This window comes from Primulina huaijiensis, chromosome 2 (genome assembly GCF_012295235.1).
Source record: "Primulina huaijiensis isolate GDHJ02 chromosome 2, ASM1229523v2, whole genome shotgun sequence".
NCBI lineage: Eukaryota > Viridiplantae > Streptophyta > Magnoliopsida > Lamiales > Gesneriaceae > Primulina > Primulina huaijiensis.
This window is the reverse complement of record NC_133307.1, coordinates 14,953,554-14,965,059: the sequence shown is the minus strand read 5'-3', so window position 1 is coordinate 14,965,059 and position 11,506 is coordinate 14,953,554.

The window sequence follows — 11,506 nt, the reverse complement described above, 5'->3', positions numbered from 1 at the left end:
GTGGCAGATGCTTTGAGTCGAAAGAACATTGGGAAAGTAAGTTTATCTTCTCTATCTGCGCAAGCATGCCTTCGGGAATCGATCAAATTAAAACAAAGCCAAGATCTGTCTATCACAAAAATAAAGGAACAAGCTCAAGAAGAAAAAGCCCAAGAATTTCAGACTGATGAAAATAGTGTTCTCTGGATGAAAAGACGGTTGTGTGTGCCAGATATCGATGGTATTCGGGAGGAAGTAATGGCTGAGGCACATAAATCAAAATTTTAAGTACACCCTGGAAGCACCAAGATGTACCGAGATTTGAAAAATAATTATTGGTGGAATGAAACGAAGAAAGACGTAGCTGTCTTTGTTTCCAAGTGCTTAATATGTCAGCAGGTCAAAGCGGAACATCAACGGCCTGGAGGACTTCTGCAACCATTAGAGATACCCAAATGGAAGTGGGAACACATCTTCATGGATTTCGTAGTAGGGCTACCAAAGTCAAAACAAGGTCACGATGGAATTTGGGTAATCGTGGACAGGTTGACCAAATAGTCACATTTCTTACCGGTTCGAATGAATTACAACTTAGACAAATTACCCACCTTGTACATGGACAATATACTGAGATTACACGGAGTGCCGGTGAGTATATTATCTAACAGAGATCCAAGATTCGTATCATGATTTTGGAGGAGTTTTCAAAAGCCATGGGAGCTAAAGTCACTATCAGCACGGCCTATCATCTTTAGACTGATGGCCAAACTGAAAGAACAATTCAAACCCTTGAGGACATGTTGCGGGCATGTACTCTAGACTTTCATGGGAATTGGAGCGAGCAATTACCGCTAATAGAATTTTCTTATAATAACAGTTACCACAGCAGCATTGAAATGGCTCCGTATGAAGCACTGTATGGTCGAAAGTGTAGATCACCTCTGTACTAGGATGAAGTCGGAGAAAAAGCTATCATTGGACCTGAGCTTGTTCAAGTAACCATTGACAAGGTCGCCATAATCAAAAAAAGGCTCAAGATAGCTCAAGATAGACAAAAGAGTTGGGCAGATTTAAGAGAAGATCATTGGAATTCGAGATCGGTGAAAAGGCGTATGTTAAAGTCTCCCCTATGAAAGGAGTGGTTCGGTTTAGCAAGTCCGGAAAGCTAAATCCTAGATATGTAGGACCATTCGAGATACTAGAGAAAGTGGGAACCCTAGCCTACCAACTGGCTTTGCCACCAGATATGTCCAGAATTCACAACGTTTTTCACATACCACAACTGAGGAAATATATCCCAGACCAAAGTCACATCCTTAAAGTTGCACAGCTAATAATCGAAGGACACTTGAACGAAGAGCTGAAGTATGAAGAAGTCTCTATTCGAATAGTGGACACCAAAGATCAAGTGTTGAGACACCGAACAATCCCATTTGTCAAAGTGCAGTGGTCAAATCATACTGAACGGGAAGCAACTTGAGAACTAGAAGAGAGGATGCGCACACAATATCCTCATCTCTTTAAAAGATCGAGCTGAACCAAGTTTCGAGGACGAAACTTCCAATAAGGAGGGTGAGATGTGAGGATCCGGAATTTCGAAGCAAATCATGTAAGATATAAAACTCAAAAATAAGCTCAAAACTTTAATCTTAACTATAAAACTCAAAGATAAACTTAAATTTTCAGCTAACATGGCTCGAGGAAATAGTTCAAAAGCTTGGGATTAGCTCAACGGGAAGTTATGCTACAAGAAACCGCATCAATCGAAGAGTCGTCATCGGAGAAGTAAACCCTCAGCTCAAGGGCTCAATCTTTTAGCTCAATGAAGCTCAACCATGCTTGTCCTAAAAGGACCAAAAAGGGAGCTAAAGGAAGAACTAATGGAATGGACAAATTTATTGAGCAAGAATTGTCCATGAGCTAAAGGTTTGGACAAACTTATTGTGCGAGAGATGACCATTGAGTTAACCAAGAAAGAGAGCTAAGGGTAGAGCTAAGAGGCTTGGACTAATTTATTGTGCAAGAATGGACTTTTTAGCAAACCAAGGTGACCTTTGATGCTTGGAATAGCCTTGAACACATTGATTGCATTTCTTGGAGCTCAAGCGGGCGTCCAAATGGGGTAGGTAAAAAGGCATGTGTGCACCTATAAATACCTCCCCAAACCTCACTCAAAATGCACTTCAAAAATCCCCCACAACGTCTCAAAAATTCGGCCAAGGAAAGGAAAGGAAAAGGAGGAAGATTTGTGCAGTTCGTGTAAAGACCTCTAAATTCGTACTTGAAAATTTGCGGAAAAATTTAAAATTTTCTCTTTAACTAATTAAAATGCCTCATTCCTAAATAAACTAATAAATAAAGTTTGATATTCAAATAGCAACGGAAGTATATATTTGTTTGCAAACTCATAATTTAAAATAATACCATAACCATGAAAATGTTTGAGCCTAAAAATAGTAAATGCTGAAAATGAGGTCCTCGGATTCCACTACTGCCGACCCTCGATGGCTCATTGGTCCCCGCCCTCGGTCCCAAACTCATCAGTACCTACAACAATCAAGTCCAGTGAGTCTAAAGACTCAGCATGCATATATCGTAAATAACAAGTAATAATAATAAAATCGCATGCGAAGGAAAATATCATGTCATGACTAATTGTAATGCGTGCATCAATGAACTGAAATCGTATCATGAATAATTAATATTACATGCATAACTGAACTGAACTGAACTGAAAGTAGTAGGTGAAATGTTTGGCCCATAGAGCCCTGTAATGAAATAGCTAGTAATAATTTTCTGGTGAGATTATGGTCTACGCAAGTGGCCCCTGAACTGAACTGAACTGAACTGACCGGTAACTGACGACCGGGACCGGTAACTGACGACCGGGTGAAATACTAATCGTCCGATCAGACTAATGTCACAGTATACTGGGTGGTACGAAACTGAACTGACCGGTAACTGACGACCGGGTGAAGTAATAATCCCATGATAGTAAAGTGACCATAAGCAATATTGCATAAATCTCAAAATGAATATTTTCTATTTTTATGCACGTAATATAATTAAATAACGTTATTAAATATCCTGTATTAATTTTTACCGAATGGGTTGGATCGTTCTCAGGCTCGCTGCAACCTAACCTTAACATGAAAAATATGCAAATGAGGAAACTTGACCAAAACTTGTAATTGAATCCAAAAAAACGAGACAATTACGCCCAATGACTTAGTATTTAATCATGACTTCGTGCCAACCCGAACCAACACCGAACCATCATTTAGTCATGATTAAAATACACCTAAAATGATGAAATAATGCTCCTAAAATTTCAGTACTTCGAAATTTGTGGAATGGAGGCCAAAACATGAAACGCTCTTTCGAAAGTCATTTTGGCACATTGCACCGTAAATTCTCGTACGACCTCTAAACTTAACCGAATCGCAAACGGCCAAAAACATGACCTTCCTAACTTGATGAGGTACTTTTCAGTCCAAGGCCATAGGTTAAGAGCCAACCAAGAACTCAAACGGCACCTCTGAACCGTAACACCAAGTTGCTGTCCAGAAAATACAGCAGTAGCGCTTGCACTTGCATGCGTCGTTTGCGAGGCTAATGGCCATTGGGGCTTGAACCACCGACCAGAGCCTCTTCCCAACATCCTAAGGTGTGGTTTGAACCATGGCTAAGGGCCCTAGGCCAGCCACAATTCGAACAACACTCGAACAACTCACACACACTCACTCGAGGACACGCCTTGCACGCGTGGGGTGTCTTGCTTGTTCTTGCTGTCATGTGCCATTCCAGTGGCCATTTGATTGACCATGACATGATCTAGACATCATGAGGTATTGTATGAACCGTGGCTAAGGGCTAGAAGCCAACCAAGATTCACACCAAACCACATGAACCAAACACCAACTCACACACAAAACCATAAACTTTTAACCGATGGGGGCTGTTCTTGTTTCATTTTTAAAACCGATGGGAACCTGAACCAAGCCATGAAAGGGCATCTTGGTCACGTCCTAGACATGTCAAGGAAGGGTTCCAACCATGGTTACAGGCCCAAGAGCCAACCACGATTCGAACCTCCTTGTACAAACCGAAAACAAGAAATTTCGAGACACAAATGACATGCTTGGGGAGTTGCTGTCAAACGTGATGCAGGGGGGGGGGAAGGGTCTGAAACCAGTGGACATCTCCCTTCCTAACACACCCTAACTCATGTCTAAAAGCAGCCTTGATCCCCTGGAAAATCGAACCAACCACCTGAACACACAAAACAAGCAACCCGTGAGGCATAGAGGAAACCGAAACAAAAATCTGTACATGTTTCGAAAATAATGTTGTGATGGTTTCGGTTTTTGCTAGTAAAAATCATGTATATGTGATGCTTAAAATACCTATATGGCTTGATTGAAGAGCAAGGAAAATATAGACATGCCTTGGTTTGTTTTGAAAGAAAAACAAACAACACAACGACGCGGCGCGGAGGAGACGGAGTTCTTTTCTTTTCTCACTTTCTCTCTTGTTTTTCCTAGAGCACTCACGATTTTTTTCTTGCTGAAATGCTCAGAATTTTCGAGAATAAGGGGTGAGGGAGAGTGGCTAGGAAATGAAGGGAGTTTACTAATTAAATGGAGAGTTTAAATGGCAAATCAAATCTTTCTATCCTAGAGTTTGATAGATAGAGAATAAGGTGTGATTTGATTTGATTTGATTTAATAGAGGTTGTGGCCGATTTCTTGCTTATCAAATAAGGGTAGAAAAATTGCTTAATTGATAATTATTGAAGATTAAATGGTGAGCGAATATTATGTCAAGAAGAGGATTAAGGAAAGATATCAATGAAAATGAGTAGTCAAACTTTTAAATCCTATTAAGGGTGATGGCCGATTTTCTCATTAAAAATGGTAGAAATATTGCTTAAATATTAATTAGTGGTGAATAAAATTTAGGGAATTATCTAACAAGAAAATGTAAGGAGAAATGATAAAGAAATAGGTTGTCAAATATCTTTAAATTAATTAAGGAGGGGGCCGATTTTTATCTCTCAAAATGAGGTAAAAATTTGCTTAATTAAAGATTATTGAGGATTTAAAATTGAAGGAATTATCTACGCCATGAAAGGATTAAGGAAAGATTTTAAAATATAGAGTTGACAAATTAATTAAATCTCATAAGTGAAGTGGCCGAAAATTTAAGATAATGGGAGTGGAAATATTTCTTAAATATTGTATTTTAAATCTTTAATGTTTTATCTACCCATTAAATATTTTAGTGACTTAAGAAATTAATTATGGTGTGATATTATCTTGCATGCATGGCTAAATATTTGAATTACTTGATTAATTCCTTAAACATTCTTTTACATTAAATTAACTTATTATTTAACTAAAATAAATTCTAAGAATGTTTTCTTAATATTAAATTTTATCTCAATACTCCAACTCCATCCGGCCTCACTTATTTAACTGAAAAGGTAGTAATTAAACCACTGCATAAAATAATTAAATTTAAAGAAAAGAATTTAAATACTCATGCAATAAAATCATTTTAATTTAAATAGTAGAATTATGCATGGCTTATACGTANGGATACCATCTCCTCATTTCTGGCTCAGACTCCCACGTAGCTTCCTCCTCTGAATGGTTAAGCCATTTGACTTTACTTGCTTAACCAGCTTGTTGCGGAGCTTCTTCTCCTGTCTGTCTAAGATCTGCACTGATCTCTCTTCATAAGACAGGTTCGGAGTGAGCTGCAACGGTTCAAAATTCAAGACATGCGAAGGATTTGCCATATACTTCCTCAGTATAGAGACGTGGAACACATTGTGTACTCCGGCCAGATTCGGCACAAGAGCAACAGGATAAGCTAACGTTCCAACCCTGTCGAGGATTTCAAATGGTCCAATGAATCTCGGACTGAGCTTCCCTTTCTTCCCAAAATCTCATGACACCTTTCATAGGTGCTACCTTCACAAAACATGGTCGCTGACTGCGAACTCCAGGTCTCTCCTCCTCTGATCCGCATAACTCTTCTGTCGACTCTGAGCAGTCCTCATCCTATCACGGATCTTGACTACTACATCGGCACTCTGCTGAATAATCTCTGGACCCAATTCTGCTCTCTCCCCTACTTCATCCCAGTGAACAGGCGATTTGCACTTGCGACCATACAGTGCTTCATACGGAGCCATACCTATAGACGACTGAAAGCTGTTGTTATAGGTGAACTCCACTAATGGCAAGTTCGACTCCCAACTCCATAAGAAATCAATAACACAAGCACGGAGGAGATCCTCCAAAATCTGAATAACTCGCTCTGACTGTCCATCTGTCTGAGGGTGGAAAGCTGTGCTAAACAACAACTTCGTACCCATCGTCGAATGCAAACTCTTCCAAAATGAGGAAGTGAATCTGGGGTCTCTGTCAGACACGCTAGAAACAGGAATACCATGAAGTCGGACTATCTCCCGGATATACAACTCTGCATACTGAATCATGATGAAAGTCGTTTTAATGGGCAAGAAGTGCGCTGATTTGGTAAGACGATCAACAATCACCCAGATAGCATTTGATCCTCTGACTGACTTCGGCAAACCGGTAACAAAGTCCATGATAATATTCTCCCACTTCCACTCGGGAATAGGAAGAGGCTTGAGCAAACCTGCTGGCCTCTGATGCTCTGCCTTCACTAACTGACAAGTCATACACTCGGATACAAAGCGTCTGATATCCTTCTTCATTCCTGGCCACCAGTACAATAACTGCAGGTCTTTGTACATCTTCGTACTCCCTGGATGAATAGAGTACGGCCACATATGGGCCTCTGATAGAATATCTGCTCGGATAGAATCACTGCTAGGAACTCATATCCTGTCTCGGTATCTCACAATACCGTCACTAACTGAATACAAGACACTGCCCTTGGCCTCATCTCTCTGCTTCCACTTTGCCAACTGCTCATCTGCTGGCTGACCACTGCGAATACGGTCAATGAGAGAAGACTGGATCGTCAAGGTGGATAGACGGGGAACTCTACCTTGAGGATATGCCTCTAGATCAAACCTCTGCGTCTCAGACTGAAGAGGTTTCTGAGTCGTCAAATGGGCCATTACTGCAACTTTCCTGCTTAATGCGTCCGCAACTACATTAGCTTTACCCGGGTGGTAGCTAATGTCACAATCATAATCTTTCACAAGCTCCAACCATCGCCTCTGACGCATATTCAGCTCTTTCTGCGTAAAGAAGTACTTGAGGCTCTTATGATCGGTAAAGATCTGGCACTTCTCCTCGTACAAATAATGCCTCCAGATCTTCAAAGCAAAAACAACGGCTGCCAACTATAGATCATGGGTAGGGTAATAATTCTCATGAGTCTTCAACTGACGAGAAGCATATGCTATCACCTTCCCATGCTGCATCAATACTGCGCCAAGACCGAGTTTCGAAGGATCGGTATACAAGACAAAATCTCCAGGCCCTGATGGCATGGCCAAAACTGGTGCTGAGATAAGAGCTTGCTTCAAAGTATCGAAGCTCTTCTGACATTCATCGCTCCACACAAATTTCACATTCTTCTTTGTCAATGATGTGAGTGGAACTGCGACAGAGGAGAATCCTTGAAGGAACTTCCGATAATATCCTGCTAAGCCAAGAAAACTGCGAATATCAGATGCATTCTGTGGCACAACCCAATTTCTGACTGCTGCAACTTTCGCTGGGTCTACCTCAATGCCACTGCTAGAAACAATGTGGCCTAAGAACGCCACCTTCTCCAACCAGAATTCGCACTTACTGAACTTTGCGAACAATCTGTGCTTCTGCAATGTCTGCAACACTGTGGTCAGATGTCTGCCGTGATCCTCCTGATTCTTCGAGTAGACGAGAATGTCGTCTATGAACACTATCACAAACTGATCAAGATACGGTTGAAATACGCGATTCACGAGATCTATGAAGATCGCTGGCGCATTCGTCAAACCGAACGGCATCACAAGGAACTCGTAGTGGCCATAACGAGTCCTAAAAGCAGTCTTCGAAACATCAGTATCTTTCACCCTCAACTGGTGATAACCGGAACGCAGATCAATCTTGGAGAACACCGAAGCTCCCTGCAACTGGTCAAATAGATCTTCAATCCTCGGAAGTGGGTATTTATTCTTCACTGTAACCCTGTTCAACTCCCGGTAATCGATGCAAAGTCTCATAGAGCCATCCTTCATCTTCACAAACAAGACTGGCGCGCCCCATGGTGAAAAGCTTGGGCGAATGAACTCCTTGTCAAGAAGTTCCTGAATCTGCTTCTTAAGCTCTGCCATCTCTGTCAGTGCTAGTCGGTACGGTGCTTTTGAGATCGGAACCGTATCTGGCATAAGCTCAATGGAAAACTCCACCTCTCGCTCAGGTGGCATACCAGAGACGTCTTTCGGAAAAACGTCTAGAAAATCTCTGACAACTGGGACATCTGAGGTTTACTGACTGGGTGCCTCGGGGACAGATATAAAAGTTGCTAAAAATGCCCGACACCCTCTATACATGAGCTTCCTAGCCTGGACACAAGGAATAATGCGCGGTAAAGGAAAGTACTTGTCTGGTTCGAATAAGAACTGCGTCATCCCAGGCGGTCGGACTAGAACAGATCTCCGCTGGAAGTCTATCAATACTCTGTTACGCAATAGCCAATCCATACCTAGTATGATGTCAAACTCTGGCATTGACAACACGATCAGATCCGCATAAACGAGGTTGCCATGAAGCTCAAGATCTATGTCTCGGATCACATTGGTAGCTGTCATCTCCTCTCCCGAAGGCAGTACCACTGAGTAGGCTACATCTAGCCCAACGGTCTTAACTTTGAGAAAATTTTCAAAGACCTCAGAAATAAATGAGTGAGTAGCCCCTGAATCTATCAAGGCTTTTGTAGCTGAGCCAGCTATGAAAATTCCCCCAGAAAGGTTAGAACACTATGCTGAACCCAATAATCACAAGAGCTAAGCTTATAGACATGCATAGGCCAAAGTTCTTCTAACTTAAATTCTCAAAAAAATAATACTGAGTAGAGCATGCAACCCTATCGCAATTCTAGGTTCAAAATCTCAACCCAAAACATTAAATCCCAAATATAAATTTAAAGCTTAAAGGTACCTGTCATAAGCATGGTATCGGGGTTCGTCTCCGCTGCATGGAGAGCAAATACCCTGCCTTGGGTAGGCAGGTTCCTCTGAGGGCACTGCGGTAGCACGTGGTCTGGGCTACCGCACTTGTAACACTTCCCAGAGCCATACATACATACTCCAGGATGGCGGCGTGAGCATTTAGGACATATCGGATGCTCCATAGGCTTAGGGACTGCGCGTCCCCGCTGCTACTGCTGCTGGCGCCTGTTCCTGGGTGGGCCGTGGAAAGGCCTCTTATTTGGCTGCTGATGCTGCTGAGGAGGAGGGCGGTGCGGTACCTGGACTGGGCGCTTGCCCTGACGGTCTCTCTCGATATCCCGCTGATCCTGCTCTGCGGCTAGAGCTCTGGAGACAGCGACCTCATAAGTAGTAGGGTCAGATACCCTAACATCACGGNCCTGGTGCGCACTTCCTCAGTAAAATATTTGGAGTAGAATACCTCCGTGAAACGCGCCCAACTCAGTGTAGCCAAGTTCAGGGCTACTGATGCTCCTTCCCACCATAAGCGGGCATCTCCTCCGAATAAGTAGGTGGCACATCGAACTCTGTCTGCATCTCCAAGCTCCATAAACTCGAAGATAACCTCGAGGGACTTGATCCACCCCTCGGCAATCATAGGGTCCGTCGTCCTTGAAAACTCCTTAGGGCGCATCTTCATGAATCTCTCATAAATAGCTTCGGCCCCTGTCGGTCTAGCTGCTACTGCGGCATTGTTCCCCACAAACTGTACGAAGAACCGGTTCATCCCAGCTAGCATCTAGGCATTCATATCAGGTGGAGGGGGTGGAGGTCCGAATCACCCCTGTCCTTGATCCTCACCGTCTTCATGACGGCGCTCATCATCACCTCTCGGGCGTCCAACCTAGCGTCTAGGAGGCATACTGTTTCATATATAACCCATACGTAACCAACATGCATAATTCCATAATTTATTTAAATGAAAAAATTACTGAACAATTAAAATCTGAACGTAAAAATACTTCATGAGAANCGAACGTAAAAATACTCCATGAGAACATGCAGTTAAAATAATTCCGGCTTTAAATAAAATGCATGAATGTAAAACTTACAGACTGAACACGTGACTTCGTGAGCTTCTCGAGGTCAGTAGTAGTGCAACCCTTTACAAGAACATATGCTCTGATACCACTTGTAAAGACCTCTAAATTCGTACTTGAAAATTTGCGGAAAAATTTGAAATATTCTCTTTAACTAATTAAAATGCTTTATTCCTAAATAAACTAATAAATAAAGTTTGATATTCAAAATAGCAGCGGAAGTAAATATTTGTTTGTAAACTCATAATTTAAAATAATCTCATAACGATGAAAATGTTTGAGCCTAAAAATAGTAAATGCTGAAAATGAGGCCCTCGGATTCCACTACTGCCGACCCTCGATGGCTCACTCGTCCCTGCCCTCGGTCCCGAACTCATCAGTACCTACAACAATAAAGTCTAGTGAGTCTAAAGGCTCAGCATGCATATATCGTAAATAACAAGTAATAATAATAAAATCGCATGCGAAGGAAAATATCATGTCATGACTAATTGTAATGCGTGCATCACTGAACTGAAATCGTATCATGAATAATTGATATTACATGCATATCTGAACTGAAAGTAGTAAGTGAAATGTTTGCCCCGTAGAGCCCTGTAATGAAATAGCTAGTAATAATTTTCTGGTGAGATTATGGTCTACGCAAGTGGCCCCTGAACTAAACTGACAGGTAACTAACGACCGGGATCGGTAACTGACGATAGGGTGAAATACTAATCGTCTGATCAGACTAATACCACAGTATACTGGGTGGTACGAAACTGAACTGACCGGTAACTGACGAGCGGGTGAAGTAATAATCCCATGATAGTAAAGTGACCACAAGCAATATCGCATAAATCTCAAAATGAATATTTTCAATTTTTATGCACATAATATAATTAAATAACGTGATTAAATATCCTGTATTAATTTTCACCGAATGGGTTGGATCGTTCCCAGGCTCGCTGCAACCTAACCTTAACATGACAAATATGCAAATGAGCTAACTTGACCAAAACTTGTAATTGAATCCAAAAAAAACGAGACAATTACGCCCAATGACTTAGTATTTAATCATGACTCCGTGCCAACCCGAACCAACACCGAACCATCATTTAGTCATGATAAAATACAACTAAAATGATGAAATAGTGCTCCTAAAATTTCAGTACTTCGAAATTTGTGGATTGGAGGCCAAAACATGAAACGCTCTTTCGAGAGTCATTTTGGCACATTGCACCGTAAATTCTCGAACGACCTCTAAACTTAACCGAATCGCAAACGGCCAAAAACATGACCTTCC